This window comes from Panthera uncia, chromosome D4 (genome assembly GCF_023721935.1).
Source record: "Panthera uncia isolate 11264 chromosome D4, Puncia_PCG_1.0, whole genome shotgun sequence".
NCBI classification, from domain to species: domain Eukaryota; kingdom Metazoa; phylum Chordata; class Mammalia; order Carnivora; family Felidae; genus Panthera; species Panthera uncia.
Genome location: NC_064807.1, coordinates 78345643 through 78364695, shown reverse-complemented (window position 1 = coordinate 78364695; position 19053 = coordinate 78345643). Strand labels below are relative to the sequence as shown.

The window sequence follows — 19053 nt, the reverse complement described above, 5'->3', positions numbered from 1 at the left end:
GATGACTGAATGCAATCTGATATCCTGAAACAGAAAAAGGGCATCATGGAAAAACGGGTGAAATCCAAATAAAGTCTGTGGTTTAGTTAACACTATTATCCTCACGTTAATTTCTGTTTTGGTAAGTGCAGCTTGATCATAAGAGACGTTAACATGAGAAGCCCTGGGAACAATATACAGGAACTCCATACTGTCTTTGCAACTTTTTTGTAAATCTAAAATTATTTCCAAATAAAAAGATTTTAAAATACAAAAATCAGGAAATGAGATAGAGCTCACATTCCCTTCCTGCTCTGGTAACTACTCCCGCAGAAGACTAGAACTGGTGAATGGAGAAGGACAGAACAGCTGTGGGAAGAAGTATCCTACTAGAAAACAGGAGTATGACCTAAGTATGTGCATACTTTTTAAATATTTTTTTTAATTTTTAATTTTATTTATTTATTTTAAAGATTAAAAAAATTTTTTTTAATGTTTATTTCTGAGACAGAGACAGAGCATGAGTGGGGGAGGGGCAGAGAGAGAGAGAGAGAGAGAGAGAGAATGAGAGAGAGAGAGACACAGAATCTGAAGCAGGCTCCAGGTTCCGAGCTGTCAGCACAGACCCTGACGCAGGGCTCGAACTCACAAACCATGAGATCATGACCTGAGCCGAAGTCGGTCACTCAACCGACTGAGCCACCCAGGTGCCCCTAAGTATGTGCATACTTAATGCTAAGACCCAATATGCCTTAGAACCAGGCATCGGAGCCCTACAGGGTGGAGGCCCTACATATCAAAGAGAGAGGGAGAGAGAGAGGGAGCAAACACTGATGAAGGAATACATGGGTACCGTTATCACTCAACACCCAGCACTCAGTGCTGGCACAGTGCAATCTATAACCTTAGATATTTCATTTTGTGACACTAACTCCATTTAGGCTCAGGGAGATGCTTCTCCACTTCTCTTGCTCTTATCTTCCTTTCTGCTCAAAATAAAAGATGACTGTCCCTGAATGCAATGTAGGTGTGTGGGCTGTGCTTCTGCTGTCAGAGACACACTTTGCTACAGAGAGAGTTTGCACAGCAGAAGCACTTTGGTAAAAGAAAATACGAATTATCTAGTATGACAAATCCTTCCTCTCTGAGAGCATGAATGAAATAGATACTTGAATATTAAAGTCTCAGAGGGTGGAATATCCTTTTTTTTTTAAATCTCATTTTGGATTCCATTTGGAGAATTCTAATAGAATTCTAATAGCGTTCTAATAGAATGCTAATTAGCATACTATTCAACACTGTTACACAGCTGAGAAACATTTTGTAATTTTAAATAATACTACATAATTCATATTATTCTTAAATCTGTGCATATGTCTAGAAGTAATATGTGGGAAGCAAGTATTCATACTTTATACTGATGGATACTAATTCTAGAATTGTAATTAGTTTTACTTTTTTTTTCATTTTAGTGATCTATATACCCCACGTCGGGCTCAAAGTCATGACCCTGAGATGAACAGTTGCATGCTCTTCTGACTGAGCCAGCCAGGCGCCCCAAGAATTAGTTTTACTTTTATAAAATGTTTAATATGATTTAACTAAAATGTCAAAATATTAAATTGAAAATTCCAGCTTTAAAAAACATTGTATTTAAAATTTATATATTTGTTGATTATAATCAGAATCTTATCTTTTAGTTTTAATAGATTATCTTGAATGTTTTAAAAGAAAAATTAGTAAGGTCTACCATAACTCAAGAAAGGTCTAATATAGCATTATTGTCAATAAATAAAATTTTATGTGAAGTTTCAGGGTAACATTTTGCAGAAATTAAGAAAATCAAAATTTATAGAAAAGAACATAATGATTTATTCGTTTGGCAAGCCTTTACTACTTATCCAAACATCACTAACACAGACATGTGCAATAAAAATTAAAATTCAGTTGTCTAATAATTCACAGGCATCATTATCTCAAAAACCACAGCTTGAGATAATTTTGTTTTGTTGTAAAGGTATATATGTCAAGTCTAGAGAAGAAAAGAGATTTTATTTAGTAGTTTGATTTACAGCTTTTGAACATTTAGACATGTGGTCTGTAGGTCTCCATTAGTATTTACCCTGGGACACATAAAATTATACTGAAAGGCAATTTAAATCAGTAACTGGCACAAAGAAACACAAGAAAAAAATTTAAATGAGCAATTTTTAACCTCAGGAAAAGCACAAAATAAGAACTATGATCATAATATATTATGATGCTTGACTCTGCATAATATTTGCATAGGTGTCGTGTAAATACTGAATACTGACTCAATCAGAAGTTATGTTGAAAGGATACAGAAGGGAAGCAGAGAGGATGGCAGGATGAGATGACCCTCAGCTATCATAAAGGAAGTCATTACACAAGATCTAAAATTACTGCTCTCCACTCCCCACGCTGGAAGAGATCCACCGTAACATATTTGCCAACAGAGAACTGGCGAGGTGCCTGGAGGTGTAATGCTAAGTCCAGAAGTCCGAACTGGTCGCTGTTGCTGGCCACCTGAGCCCTCAGCCATTGCCTGGACCAGGGCAGCCTTGGAGACAGAAAGTCCAAGTTGTTGAAGCCCATGCAGAGTCTCTAGCACCAACACCATGGCCACTGTGTTGACAAGTCCCTTCAGCAAGCACCGGGCTGGCTGGAGACAAGAGAACCTGCATTTACAGAGTGAGCCATCTTGAACGTCTTAGTATCAAGAACCTCTTCTGCAGTGGAGAATTTCTGCTTGAGCATTTCATGAAAGTGAGAGGCACTAGAGGGAGGCATCTAGGGAGGCTTTGCTTTTTATCTATTTTCTTATTCATATCTTATGGATTCTTATTTTTAAAATTCTCTTTATTTTGTTTTAATTTTTAGCAATATAAAATAGTCACACATAGCTCCTACAATCAAAAATAACCTTTCATAAACTCACTATGGTAAGATTCCCCTGAGATTTGATCCTCGCATTTACCTTGCTATGTGATGACCATGCCCTCTACTTGTTCCTCTGTGTCATAGGACTCTGCCACCCCTACTGAGATTATGTGGCCCTATCCATCAGCATTCTCAGCCTAGAAAGGGCAGCCAGTCAAGTGCTTTTTAAAGATTCTGATACTTCCTTCACTAATCCATTCCTTGTGGCAAAATTAAACTGAGAGTCTTCTCGAATACATTAGGGCACCTCTGAGGGGTCCAGGGACAGATTGCACGACAGATCTAAACCCACACTGCTATCCCCTAAAATTTTTTATCCCTTCTTTTGGCCCAAATTATTCCCAGCTTTTCAGTGTTGTGGGGATTAACCAGCTCAGTACACTGTTAGAACTATAGCTGGCTACCCAGGCAACCACAGTGACAAGTGTGATCTTATTGATTAATTTGGCTTCATCTAAAAATTCCATTTCCATTTTCTTGGTCAAGAACCCTCAAATCCATCCCTGCAAATATTCTCCATATTTTCATGGCATAAGTGAGCATCCTCCTATAATTTTTGTGGATGTAACACTCAACTATGGATGTGCCACAATTGAGAACTGTTTTAGATAAACCTAGGAGTTTGGGGGTTCTCTAAGCCTTGGTTTCTGTCATATATCACTATTCCACTTGTCAAGACCCCTCTCTTCCCCAAGCGGGTTTAACCCAACATTCATATAAAATACTTGGCAAAGTATGTGAATTCATGTACTAACATAATTTACTAAACCATGGAATCAATCTCTGAATTTGGTTTTCAGATACCTCTGAAAACCCTATGACCGTACGAGATTTTTTTCAACACTATCTCATAAAGTTCTGACAGTCATTCCACTAAGGCAATATTTTTGCCAGCTGAGTACGTCACCTGCTTGCTTTATATCATCCCATGTCATTAAAGTTCATGGTTCAATCACTCCTCTCCCCTTTTAAATTGCTCTATGGCAAAAGTCATCTGGTTCCCCAGAACTTCCTCCTCAGTGAGGACACAGTCCAATACCACACAAGATAACTTGATTAGCTATTTTGTCATTTCACAGTATGAAATGCCACTTTACCATCATGAAATATGAAAGGAAGTCTCTGCCTCTTGCCTGATCTCTATGTAATTACTATTTCCCTGAAGACGTGTTACCTGCAGTCCACTGTCTGGAACCATTAGACAGTAAGCTCCATGGAGGAACCATGTCTGTTTTCACTGTATCCCCAGGACTTAGGCTAGTCTTGACACATAGTAGGCATCTAGTTAATATTTACTGAGCAAATTAGTAAAGCCAAATTTCAATGCCTCTAAGACACTTCATTATAGTGCTTATTACATGTTTTTCTTCATCTGTTTTTCCTTGACTGAGTCATTCAGGACAGAAACCTATCTTGATCTCAGGTTTGTAGGTTCAAGCCCCACGCTGAATGTAGAGATTACTTTTAAAAAAGACAGAAACCCAGTAACAAAGGCACTTAGTAAACTTGTAACCAAGGTATAGGAAAGAACTCAAACAACTCCTACAGTAAAACCAACATCCCCACTACCATCATCAAGGGTGAAATAACTGAGAGCTTGAAAACACACAGGCTTATATGCATAGGAATGTAAGGCTGTGGAAAAGCTGGAACAGCTTAGGTTGCTAACACATGTAGAACCCGTCTTCCAGGAGATAAACAAACTGCGTTCACCCCTCCCCTCCCCAAAAACGCCTTTTTTGGAAACTGCTTATATAACTTTATACATCATTATAATAAAAGAAATATCTTCAAATTTAAACTAATTAGGTGTGAGTGGGTATTTTTCATAAAAATAATAATTATATCTGAAAATGTTAGGAGGTTGGCTATTAATAATCCATAGACTTGTCAGGGCAAATCAATTCAATGAAATTTCAATTCAATGAATTTTTCGAATATCAGAGACTCTCCGGGAGAGGAATGTAGGTAATTCTGGTGCAAAGAGAGCTTTGGAGGCAGAAAACATGCTTGGCTGGATTGGGGCAAGTGATGATTACGGTAAGTTAGCACCACTGCACTATGAAGTAGAGGAAAAGCGGGGAAGAGCAGGGACAGGATGTCAAGGACAAAATGGCCCACTTTGCAAACTGCCTAGGGTTGCTTCAAAACTTAGAATAAAACATCCTTTTCTCTTGTTTCCACACCTCACCCCCTGCTCTCCAGTTAGTGCTATGGTTCATCTGTTTCTAAATTAAGGTTTACAGGAAGGACTCAGAGAGAAGGCGTCTTTCAAACAGGAACTCTGCTGAATACAACTACCACACTGCTCCCTTTCCTTGTGGTCACAAAACTGTGCACACCCAATGCTCTGACTGATACTGCTGAGGCAACAACGAACTTTCTGCCACTTTGGAAGGTCTAGAATGCTCAGAAAAATCTTGTGATGATTTCAACACTTGAATAAATTACCTTTTAATAGAGCTAGGAATGGTTCAGTGAGTGCCTATGGAACATGAAATGGATTAGCCTCACTCAAGGGGGAAGAAAATCACTGACACGACCGAACACTTTTATTACTTATTGTATTGCCACTCTATAAAAATATGGTAGCTTTTACAATTAAAAAAGGTAAAAGTTCAACTACACTGCATTATAATCACTTTGTTGAATTCTAAGAATAATTTAAATTCATTGCTTTTTGAGGAAATTTGTGTAAAATTACCCCTTAATTTTATGACATGCAAATTACAATGCAGATTGTTTGCCATGATTCAGTGCATGGCTTGCCTTTTTATTTTCCTTGTGGTGTATGCACATTTGGTTAATAAATAGTAAAAACAGAACTAAACACAGAAATAATTCTCAACTGCTTCTCTTCCGGTAGAAAAAGTCTCCTTTTCTCCATCAAGAAACCAATGTTTAGAGGAAATGTGCAGTAACAAAAATAGTTACTTTGTTCTTATATTTAAAAAAAAAAAAAGCTAAAAGGGAAAGGGAAAAAAAGCAATCATTATTTCCTTAATTGCTCTATATGGTTTGGCTAACTTGTAGTAACCACAACTCCTACGTTCAGTACAGATTAAAATTAAACTTCGCATTTAGACCATTTTAACTTTTCAGGGGATGTAAATTCTATCAGGAACAAAATGTGGATTTATCTTTACTTGAATCTGAGGGTCTACCATAAAAAACCACAAGGCAGTGAGTAGAAGACTTGAAGAAATGGAGAGATGCATCCTATTTGTGATCACAGAACTGACTCCTCAACCATTGTAGCTCCCCTGGCTCCCTCATTGAGTCAACTAGTATCTTCGAATTTCTTTCAACCTGAGCCACTTGCCATCACCGTATATCACTTTCCAACTCCCGACGTCACATTCTCCTTTGAGTTTCCTTTGCCTGAAAAGGATCCTTTCTTCAGTGTGATCTCTTCTTGGTAAGACGCAGCGCTTCTTCTCCGATCACACCAGCCCGACCCGTCTCTGCCACAGATTCTGCCTCTTCACGCGCGTTAAGAGCTCCAGTCTCTGCTTCATGGATGCTCTACAGAAAAATCCTCTTGGTTACCCTCTGGTTGGCACTATTTTGCTCCTCTGCTGGTGACCTTCCCTGCCGTTGCTAATGAACAAAACAGTGGCGTGCTGCCAAGCACACTGACGGCACTACAGCCACTGGGACTCACCAACTGGGACCGGTGCTCACGGAACCACCGCCGTCTGTGCCGTGGGTCCTGTCCTTTGACACTTCCAAAGCCTTGCCACCAATGCTGCTGACTTCTGTTTTCAGTGATACAGCCACTATCATTTCTACACCATTTTTCGCTGCAGCTCACCATGGTTTACCATTCTGAGTCTGACAGTTGGGCGTAGAACTATATGCATACGCTTCTGCTATACTCAAATCATCTGTCTACTACAGTGCTGGCTGAGTGTTCTTAAATCAAATATAGGCTCCTGAAAAATCTTCCTTATTTTAAAGAAGCAAGCATTTACTCTGCCTTTTTAGGAAAAACTTAATTCATCTCCAGTTGATAAAGGAAAGCTCTTCTTTATTGAAGAATGCTAGATAATAAACATACACGGAATAATAAAATCAGAAAATCACTGTTTGGCAAACCCTGCCCCTCAATAAAATAATTGATTCAGGCAACAATTACCAGTGGATATCAAAAAATTAGCAAATAAAACAAATATAGCAAAATGCTAGTGCTGGTTGAATTAAGTAGTGGGTTAATGCATTCAACCTTCCATATGATTGAACTTTTTTCAATAAAAAGTTGGGGCAGGAGTAAAGTCTCCCTTGATTTATTATGAGGTAGGTCTTTTTCAATGAGGATTGGTATTCCCTTACGTACACGAAACGCTGGAGTCATCTAGGCTTGCCCAAGATACATGGACTTCTGCGGTGAACACAGTTAAGCCTGAGCTGAGAACCTTGCGGGATTGACTTATAATTTTTGTCCTGATGCCTTCTTCTTTCCACTCCTTTCAACTCTGTCTCAGAGCTGTTTTCACCTCCCATCTGTTTTAAGAGTAACCCCTGAAAATGAATATGAGTTTACAACTGCATAGTCACAACAGGGAGCAAACCAGAACCATCTGGGAAGGTTTCTCAAAAGACACGCATCCAGAGTTTGACTCTTCGATATTTCAATTCACTAGTCCTTGGGTGGGGCCTCTCTAAGAGAGGCATTTTTTGGAAACTATATTTAGGCTTTTACCGAAGAATTTACACACAGAAGAAGAGATGGGGGCAGGTTTAGAAATGGAAAAGATCAGTATCAAATCAGGAAGCTAAAAAGTTCAAATTATTGGTATAGTAGTCATTAATGCTGCTCACTGATGTCTAGTTCTCCTCTTCCCTGAACCCGGAAAACTATACTTTCCCCTGTCCATTTAAAGTTAGTTCCGGCCATGATACTGGCTTGGCCAATGAAACAGAAGCAGCAGTGGCATGTGTCACTTCCAAGCAGATGTCTCCAAGAGACAGGGCACAAATCGCTACATAACCTTTTCCCTGGCTTGGTGATGGTGGAGACACGTCAAGACGGAGCCTCCGTCTGCCAAGATCCTTAGGGGACTATGACGAAAAGCCCCTGTCATCTCAGGTAGGACATGAAATGGGAATAAGAAATAATTTTTACGATAAATCATTAAAATATGAAAGTTGTTCAGGGCACCTGGCTGGCTCAGTTGGTAGAGCATGTGACTAATGATCTTAGGGTCATGAGTTGAAGCCCCATGTTGGGCATAGAATTTATGTAAAAATGAATGAAGGAATAAATAAATAAAATGTGAAGATATTTTTTTAAATATATGAAATTTGTTTATTAATGCAACATAATCTACTCCATCCTGACTTATAAACTGGCAAATCTTTTTTTTTTTTTTTTCACAGAATCTAAGCAACTGAAAGAGAATGAGTTCCATCTCTAAACATTTACAGAAATGGTGTTAAATTGAGGGAAGTGAGGGAGCTTTAGGGTCAGAGAGACCTAAGTTTAAACCTGTGGTGTCACTTTTTTGTTCTAATAATAAAATCAATGCATGCCTGTGTTAACATACAATTCCCTTAATAACTGCTAACACTTTTGAAGTACTTACTATATACCAGACACTGAGCTGAGACTACCACATGGATTATTTTATTTCCATTCTACAGATGAGAAACATGAAATTTAAAGAAGTTAAGTAAGTTGCCCAAGATCACAGAGCTAGGAAATGGTAGAGTAAGAAATCTAATGCAGGCAATAGAGCCACAAAGCCTGTGCTCTTAACCACTACTCATACTGCTCCCCCATGTGACTTTGACCAAGTTACTTGACTTCTTTGAATCTCAGTTTCCTCCATTTAGAATGGGTTGAGAGCTACTAGGCAGTTTTCATAAGGATTAAAGGAGATAATTGGGTAAAGCAATTAACATGATTCCTGGCATATAGCAGGTATTTAAAATATGATAGCTATTATTTTTTAGTAGCAAATATGCCACTCCTTGGCCTCTTCTATAAACGAACACTAGTCAACATGGAAAAAAAAATATTTGTCATGACCTACGTGAATTCAGTACTGAACAAAGATAGGTAACACAGATACAATAATCAACTTCTACATTACTATCCTTGCATTACTTAACGGCCAATATTGAAATGACCATTGCTGACTTCTTAAAATAGGTTTTTAAAAATAAAGATACAGTGTACTAACAAATACCACCCATAAAATTCCCAATGATTTAATAATTGCATTCAGCAGCTTCAAGGCCATTATGTCTGAGGGTCCAAGGAAAAAAAAGACTTCACAGGTAGTGAAAAATATTTTATGCTCAGCTAGTCACAAATGATATACTGGGATTGATATATTTCAATAACCTTATGTTCATATATTAGCTGATAAAACTACAACAAGATAATACCATATTTAATGTGAAACTATTTGCTCTGGGTCTTTTATTTATTTATGTAACTTCCCCTTTTCTTTTGCTTCCTTATGCAATAACATAGGCGTGCAAGTATAGATTTTCTATGTAGACAATAATGTCTTCTGCAAACAGAGTTTTATTTTCTCTCTTCCCAATCTGGATACTTTTACTTCCTCTGCTTGTCTTATTCCATTATCTGGGACTGCCAGTACGATGCTGAAAAGGAGTGGTGAGGAAGTCATCCTTGCCTTGTTCCTGATCTTAGCAGGAATGCTTCAAGTTTCCCACCATTAAGCATGCCGTTCACTGTAAGTTTTTGTACATGTTCTTTACTAAGTTGAGGAAGTTCTCTTCAATTCCTAGTTTACTAAGACTTTTTATGAGGAATGAGTATTGGGTTTTGTCAAATAATCTTTCCGCATCTATTGATATAACCATGTGATTTTTCTTAAGTCTGTTGACATGATGGATCACATTAACTGACTTCCAAATGTTGAACCATTTTACATGAAACAGTATATAATTTTTTTATACCTTCTGGGGGTTGATTTGCTAATATTTTGTGGAAGACCTTTACACTTGAAGACTTTATGTTCATGAGAGATATTGTTCTGTAGTTTTTTTTAATAATGTCTTTGTCTGATTTTGGTGTTAGAATAATACTAGCCTCATAGAATAAGTTAGAAAGTATTCCCTTTGCTTCTATCTTCTGGAAGAGATTGTAGAGAATTGGTGTAATTTGTTTCTTAAATGTTTGGGAGAATTCCCCAGTGAACCCATCTGGGCCTGTGCTTTCCGTTTTAGATTATTCATTATCGATTCCATTTCTTTAATAATTATAGGCCTATTCAGATGGTCTATTACATGACCTTTGGTAGGAAGGGTTCATTCCACCCCGCTTGTTAAGATCTTCCAGAGGCTTCATGTTTGTCTTCTAAGTTTGGCATGTACCATTTAGTCCATGGTCATCTCTCATTGCTCAACTTCCTGTGTACCTTACTACTTGCATTTTCCCCCAAAATATCAAGCTCTGTCATATATCCATGCATGTACAGGGCTTTTCTGCATTCTTGAAGTATCCTTTTCTAACTTGTATTTATCCCACTAAACTCGGCTTTCCACAGAAGCCTTGCCTGATGTTTCCAGGCAATTTACCTGCCCTATTCATCATATACAAATGAAAAACAAAATTATTCTTTAAAATTATGAGAACAGATCCAATCAATATGGCAGAGAAGTAGGGGGACCCAAAGATCCCTTGTCCCTCAAACACAGCAGTGTTGAGACCAGAGGACTTGGAATTCCAAGTGTCTGGGATGCAGAGTGACACAGATGTCTCCAGGGGTTCACGGGGACAACTTAGCAGACCATAGGTGTGTGGCTGCACTAGGAAAGATAAAATGGGCAGCATAGGAATGGAGGAGAGGGAGCCCCTTCTGTGGAGAGACAAAAGGAAGAGAAAGAGAGGCTGTGGAAGTGTAGGGTTGTATTTGGACAAGAAAAAAACCACAGACGGGGGAACAGATAAAAACAGAGAAAGATCCAATTTCTAACTGCGGGGCTTTCTCCGGACTGGCAGGCTGCCCTGTTCCTGTGCTTGGAGAGGGAGAGGGCCAGCCTCGGGCTCGGTACCTAGCTCAGAGGTGCAGTCCACAGTCAGAGAAAGCAATCCCCTCCCGTGAGTGCTATGGGAAGATGGCAAAGAGCTGCTCCAAGGACAAAAGACCCTGCTTGCGTGCCAGCCAGAGACCCTTTGTCAGCTGGCTGAGTGGAGTGGCTCTACCCCAGAACTGCAGCATGGGATCAGGATCCTTTAAGACATCGGGGTTTGAATCCCAGCTGAGCGCCTGGGAGGTGTGGTGGAGTGGAAAAAAACGGTCCGCTAGCACCCAGCAGCACAGTGAAGATGGCCTGAACAGAGTGGGTTGGGTCCCTGGTCTGGGGAGGAGAGACTGGGGTGTTGTCATTTTTCTCCCCATCACCAACAAGGTGGGGCTTCAAGGAAGGGACAAGGGGCTACCATGGAGGCGGGACCCATCCACACCAAACCACACTCCTCGTGCCTGGTAACTGTGTATCTGAGGGAGCAAGACTGACACTGACTGAGCCAGACAGCCCCTCCTTCAGACCAGTGCAGCCAGCGGTTTTGCATTTTCTGATGTAATTAATTCTTGGTCAATTCGTAGTGTGTGTGTGTGTGTGTGTGTGTGTATTTTTTTCTTCTTTTTCTTCCTCTTATTTCTTCCCTTCTATAGTCTGGTTGTTCTGGCTGTTGGTTTGTTTAAGCAGACATATTTAATCTATTCTTTTTATACCTCTTTTGTATTCTTTTTATACCTCTTCTGTATCTCCTTCTTCTTTATTTTCTTCTCTCTCTGGATTAAGCCATATAGTTTCTCTGCCTTTCAATTTTCTTTTCTTTTCCTTTTCCCCACCCCTGTCATTTCTCTCTTTGTATGAGATAAGGCTTCTTCTACCACCACCACCCTCTTTTTTTAATTTTTTTTCCAAAGTTACTTCAATGAACAAATCAAAGCACACCTGGTGCAGGGTCCAAAACATCAATATGAGTAGGGATAGAGCAACCAGAGTCACAACAACAGAGAGCATGTAACACACTCCAAAAACACTTCCTGGAGGGCCAGGCTCTGGGCTCTGTATGACCCCTTTTTAATATAGTAGTGCTAGGGGCGCCTGGGTGGCTCAGTCGGTTAAGCGTCCGACTTCGGCTCAGGTCATGATCTCATGGTCCGTGAGTTCGAGCCCCGCATCGGGCTCTGTGCTGACAGCTCAGAGCCTGGAGCCTGTTTCAGATTCTGTGTCTCCCTCTCTCTCTGCCCCTCCCCTGTTCATGCTCTGTCTCTCTCTGTCTCAAAAATAAATAAACGTTAAAAAAAAAATTTTAATATAGTAGTGCTCACAGGTGCAAGACACAATTATTAAAACACATAAGGGACAGATTACTAGCCAAAATGACAAAATGGAAGAATTCTCCTCAAAAGAAATTACACAAAGAAATGACAGCTAAAGAAATGCTGAAAACAGATATATCTGATCATATATATCTTGATCAAGATCAAACAGATAATATCTGATCAAGTCTTATGACTTACAATAGTCATAAGATTAATCGCTGAGCTTGAAAAAAGCATAGATGACAGCAGAGAATCTATTGCTGCAGAGATCAAGGAACTAAAAAATAGTCACAATGAATTAAGAAATGTTGTAAATGAGGTGCAAAATAAACTAGATGCAGTGACCACAAGGATGGAAGAGGCAGAGGAAAGAATAAGTGAAATAGAAGATAAAATTATGGAAAATGATGAAGCCAAGAAAGAGAGAGATAAAAAAATACTAGACCATGAGGGGAGAATTAGAGAACTAAGTGACTCAATGAAATGGAATAATATCTGTATGATAGGAGTTCCAGAAGAAGAAGAGAGAAAGGGGCAGAAAGTTTACTTGAACAAAGTATAGTTGAGAACTTCCCTAATCTGGGGAAGGAAGCACACATCCAAATCCAGGAGGGACAGAGAACTCCCTTCAGACGTAACAGGAATAGGTCTTCTCCATGGCATATCATAGTGAAACTGGCAAAATACAAAGATACAGAGAGAATTCTGAAAGGAGCTAGAGACAAGTGGACCTTAACCTACAAGGGTAGACACATAAGGGTAGTAGCAGACCTGTCCACTGAAACTTGGCAGGCCAGAAAGGAGTGGCAGGAAATATTCAATGTGATGAATAGGAAAAATATGCAGCCAAGAATCCTTTATCCAGCAAGCCTATCTTTCAGAATAGAAGACAAACAAAAACTGAAGGAGCTAAAACAGCCCTGCAAGAGATCCTAAGAGGCACTCTGTGAGTGGAATGTTGCAAAACTACAAAAAACCAGAGACATCACCACAAATATGAAGGCTACAGATAACACAATGACACTAAATCCATATCTTTCAATAATAATGCTGAACGGAAATGGACTAAATACTCCAATCAAAAGACACAGGGTATCAGAATGGATAAAAAAAACAAGATCCATCTATATGCTGTCTACAAGAGACCCATTTTAGACCTGAGGACACCTTCAGAGTGAAAGTGAGGGGATGGAGAACTATCTATCATGCTACTGGATATCAAAAGAAAGCTGGAGTAGCCATACTTGTATCAGACAAACTAGACTGTAAACTAAAGGCTCTAACAAGAGATGAAGAAGGGCATTATATAATAATCACAGGGTCTATCCATCAGGAAGAACTAAGTTATAAATGTTTATGCCCCAATTTGGAAGCACCCAAATATATAAATCAATTAATCACAAACATAAACAATCTTATTGATAAGAATATGGTAATTGCAGGTGACTTTAAAACTCCACTTACAACAATGGACAGATTATCTACACAGAAAATCTATAAAGAAGCAATGGCCCTGAATGACACATTGGCCCAGGTGGACTGGACAGGTATATTCAGAACTTTTCATCCAAAAGCAGCAGGATAAACATTCTTCTTAAGTGCAAATGGAACATTCTCCAAGGCAGATCACATACTGGGTCACAAAACAGCCTTCAATAAATACAAAAGAGATCATACCAAGCATATTTTCAGATCACAATGCTATGAAACTTGAAATCAACCACAAGAAAAAGTTTGGAAAACCTCCAAATGCATGGAGGTTAAAGAATATCCTACTAAAGAATGAATGGGTCAACCAGGCAATTAAAGAAGAAATTAAAAAATATATAGAAGCAAATGAAAATGAAAACATGACAGTCCAAACCCTTGGAATGCAGCAAAGGCAGTCCTAAGAGGAAAATACATTGCAATCCAGGCCTATCTCAAGAAATGTTTATTTATTTTTGAGAGAGACATAGAGAGAGCACTCACAGGGGAGGGGCAGAGAGTGAGGGAGACAGAAGACCCAAGCAGGCTCTGGGGCTCGAACTCACAAACTGTGAGGTCATGACCTGAGCTGAAGTCAGATGCGCAACTGACTGAGCCACCCAGGTGCCCCCTTGGCCTATCTCAAGAAACAAGAATAGTCCCAGATACGAAATCTAACAGCACACCTAAAGAAACTAGAAGCAGAACAGCAAAGAAACCCCAAGGGCAGCAGAAGAGAAATGATAAAGATTAGAGCAGAAATAAACAATATAGAATCCCCACCCCCCCCCCCCAAAAAACCCAGTAGAACAGATCAATGAACCTAAGGCCTGGGTTTTTGAAAAAATAAACAAAATTGATAAACTTCTAGCCAGACTTCTCAAAAAGAAAACAGAGAGGACCCAAACAGATAAAATCATGAATGAAAGAGAATATATCACAACCAACACCACAGAAATACAAGCAATTATCAGAGAATACTATGAAAAATTATATGCCAACAAACTAGACAATCTGGAAGAAATGGACATCTTCCTAGACACACACACACACATTACCAACACTCAAATGGGAAGAAATGGAAAATCTGAACAGACCCATAACCAGCAAAGAAACTGAAACAGTTATCAAAAATCTCCCAACAAATAAGAGTCCTGGTCCAGATGGCTTCCCAGGGGAATTCTACCAGATGTTTAAAGCAGAGTTAACACCTATCTTTCTCAAGCTTCTCCAAAAAATAGAAACGGGAGGAAAACTTCTGGACTCATTCTATGAAGCCAGCGTTACCTTGATTCCCAAACCAGACAGAGACCCCACAAAAAAAGGCAAATTACACGCCAATATCCCTGATGATCCCTGTTCATCCATCCTGATGAACATGGATGCAAAAATTCTCAACAAGATACTAGCAAATCAAATTCAACAGTATATTAAAACAATTATTCACCATGATCAAGTGGGATTCATTCCTGGGCTGCAAAGCTGGTTCAATATTCACAAATCAATGTGATACATCATATTAACAGAAGAAAGGATAAGAACCATATGATCCTGTCAATAGATGCAGAAAAAGAAGTTGACAAAATACAGCATCCTTTCTTAATAAAAACCCTCAAGACAGTTGGGATAGAAGGAACATACCTTAATATCATAAAAGCCATATATGAAAAGTCCACAGCTAATATCATCCTCAATGGGGAAAAACTGAGAGCTTTCCCCCTGAGATCAGGAACATGACAGTGATGTCCACTCTCACCACTGTTGTTTAACATAGCGTTGGAAGTCCTAGCCTCAGCAATCAGACAACAAAATGAAATAAAAGGCATCCAAATTGGCAAAGAAGAAGTCAAACTTTCACTTTTCACAGATGGCATGATACTCTACATGGAAAACCCAAAAGACTCCACCAAAAAGAGGCTAGAACTGATACATGAATTCAGCAAAGTCGCAGGATACAAAATCAATTTACAGAAATCGGTTGCATTTCTATACACCAATAATGAAGCAACAGAAAGAGAAATCAAGAAATCAGTCCCATTCACAATTGCACCAAGAACCATAAAATACCTAGGAATAAACCTAACCAAAGATGTAAAAGATCTGTATGCTGAAAACTATAGAAAACTTATAAAAGAAACTGAAGAAGACACAAAGAAACAGAAAAACATTCCATGCTCATGGATTGGAAGAACAAATATTGTTAAAATATTGACATTTTAACAATACTACCCAAAGCAATCTACACATTCAATACAATAACAATCACAACTGCACCGGCATTCTTCTCAAAGCTAGAACAAACAATCCTAAAATTTGTATGAAACCACGAAAGACCCTGAATAGCCAAAGTAATGTTGAAAAAGAAAACCAAAGTGAGAGAAATCACAATCCTGGACTTTAGCCTCTACTACAAAGCTGTAATCATCAAGACAGCATGGTACTGGCATAAAACCAGAGACATAGACCAATGGAATAGAATAGAAAACCCAGAAGTGGACTCACAAATGAATGGCCAACTGATCTTTGATAAAGCAGGAAAGAGCATCCAATGGAAAAAAGTTTCTTTAGCAAATGGTGCTGGGAGAACTGGACAGCAACATGCAGGAGAATGAAACTGGACCACTTTCTTACAGCATACACAAAAATAAACTCAAAATGGGTGGAAGACCTAAGTGTGAGACAGGAGACCATCAAAACCCTAGCGGAGAAAACAGGCAACAACCTCTTTGACCTCAGCCGCAGCAATTTCTTGCTCGACACGTCTCTGAAGGCAAGGGAAATAAAAGCAAAAATGAACTACTGGGACCTCATCAAGATAAAAAGCTTCTGCACAGTGAAGGAAACAATCAGCAAAACTAAAACGCAACTGACAGAATGGGAAAAGATATTTGCAAATGACATATCGGATAAAGTGTTAGAATCCATAATCTATAAAGAACCAAACCCAACACCCAAAAAACAAATAATCCAGTGAAGAAATGGGCAAAAGACATGAATAGACACTTTTTCAAAAAGACATCCAGATGGCCAACAGACACATGAAAAAGATGCTCAACGTCACTCATCATCAGGGAAATACAAATCAAAACCACACTGAGATACCACCTCACACTGATCAGAGTGGCCAAAAATGACAACTCATGAAACAACAGACGCTGGTGCGGATGTGGAGAAATGGGAACCCTCTTGCACTGTTGGTGGGAATGCAAACTGGTGCAGTCGCTCTGGAAAACAGTGTAGGCGTTCCTCAAAAAATGAAAAATAGAACTGCCCTATGACCCAGCAATAGCACTACTAGGAATTTATCCAAAGGACACAGGAGTGCTGATTCATAGGGGCACTCGTACCTCAATGTTTATAGCAGCGCTTTCAACAATAGCCAAATTATGGAAAGGGCCCAAAGGTCCATCAACTGATGAATGGATAAAGAAAATGTGGTTTATGTATACAATGGAATACTACCTGACAATGAGAAAGAATAAAATCCTGCCACTTACAACAATGTGGATAGAACTGGAGGGTATTAAGTCAGTCAGAGAAAGACAGATATAATGTTTTCACTCATATGTGGAACTTGAGAAACTTAAGAGAAGACCATGGGGGAAGGGAAGGGGAAAAAAACAGTTTCAGAGAGGGAGGCAAACCATGAGACTCTTAAATACAGAGAACAAACTGAAGGTTGATGGGGGGGAGGGGGAAATGGGTGATGGACATTGAAGAAGGCACTAGTTGGGATGAGCACTGTGTGTCGTATGTAAGCGATGAATCACAGGAATCTACCCCCACTTGACAGTACACTCTACGTTCGCCAACTTGACAATAAATCATTTTAAAAATAATAATAATAAATAAAATTATAAGAAAAAAGCCAAACTTTTAAACAGTTATTTTAAATTTTCAATGTAATTCAAGATATACAATGAAATAAACTATAAAATACTGACCTGGTCGTGGGTTTTATCCTTTATAACTTCAATATCTAAGACAGACAGATGCATTTGACACAGGAAATCAACAATGATACAAACACTGAAAAAAAAGTATCATTTCAAGATATAAGTATATATTAAAATTGAAGGCAAACTGGAGTACTCATTTATGTATACTTAGATATATCGCCTCCTCAGAAGCGTATGTATAAGGAACATTTTAGTCTTTTTGTTTCTTTTTATTATTCTGAACGGTTAAGAGTTTAAACTCTGGAGTTATATATAGACTTGGGGCAGACACCAGCTACAATCTGTGAGACCTTGGGCAAGTGAGTAAACCCTCTGTTTCCTCACAGGATAATAATAATTAGTAACTAGTGGGGATGGTAAATGATGGTAATGGTATTCCTTGAATTACCAAAAATAATGTCATTATATAGGCCTCTCTTTTCCCTCATATACAGTGTTTGAAAAAAAAATTTTTTACCATGAATCCTAGTAACCTCCAAACAATAACCTGTCAAACCCCTTCTTCAACATAGTCCCTCTTTATTCTATTTATATCTTTGCCAAAATAGTAGACTACGGGCTAGATGGAACAACATTTCAAGTAGAGACATCCTTCTGAACGAAGAACTTTCCTTATAATATTTACTAAAAATATATCATGTCCAGAAAAATAATTGCTCATAATTACAGGTCACCTGGACACATTTTGCAGGGAAACATAAACGGTTTTGAATATCTCAGAGATGTGGATATGAGAAAGACAAAAATTTGGATCACCATAGTCATATGGGATATTATGGGCTATCCCCCTAAAATTCATATGTTGAAATCCTAACCCCCAGAACCTCAGAATGTGACTGTATTTGAAGACAAGGTCTTGAAAGAGGTACTTAAGGCAAAATGAGATCATTAGGGTGGGCCCTAATCCAGATGACTGGCATCCTTGTAAGAAGAGTAAATGTGGTCATAGACACATACAGAGAAGAGACAGTGTGAAGACACAGGAGGAGACGGCCACCTAAAAGTCAAGGAGAGAGACCTGGAACAGATTCTTCCCTCAGGCTCCTTAGAAGAAACCAACTCTGCTCACTCTTGATCTTGGACTTCTCACCTCTAGACCTGTAAGAAAAATAAACTTCTGTTATTTAAGCCATCCAGCCTGTGGTACCTTGTTGTGTAAGCCCTAGCAAACTAACAAAATTAGAAAGGAATACTAGAATGTAAGCTCCAGGAGGATAGGATTTTTCATCTTTTTTTGTTCATTAATGTATCCCAAGTACCTAGAGCGATGCCTGGCACATAATAGGTGCTCAACAAATATTTGCTAAAGGAGCTTCTTAATAAATAAAGCAGAGTAATAAAAGCCTTCCTATAGATGCTCTATTAAATACCAT

General features: G+C 38.8%; 1 long non-coding RNA gene across 3 annotated transcripts in view; it reads right to left on the bottom strand.

The window, feature by feature from the left end:
- The window catches only part of LOC125927338 (uncharacterized), an 80553-nt gene that overhangs the window by 58795 nt on the left and 2705 nt on the right, over window positions 1–19053 (bottom strand). For 2 of the 3 annotated variants that reach the window (XR_007459305.1, XR_007459304.1), the window contains one exon: window positions 17666–18778. This is a non-coding gene — a long non-coding RNA (uncharacterized LOC125927338). The remainder of the gene's footprint in view (window positions 1–17665; window positions 18779–19053) is intronic. The other variant, XR_007459306.1, reaches the window with a different exon arrangement.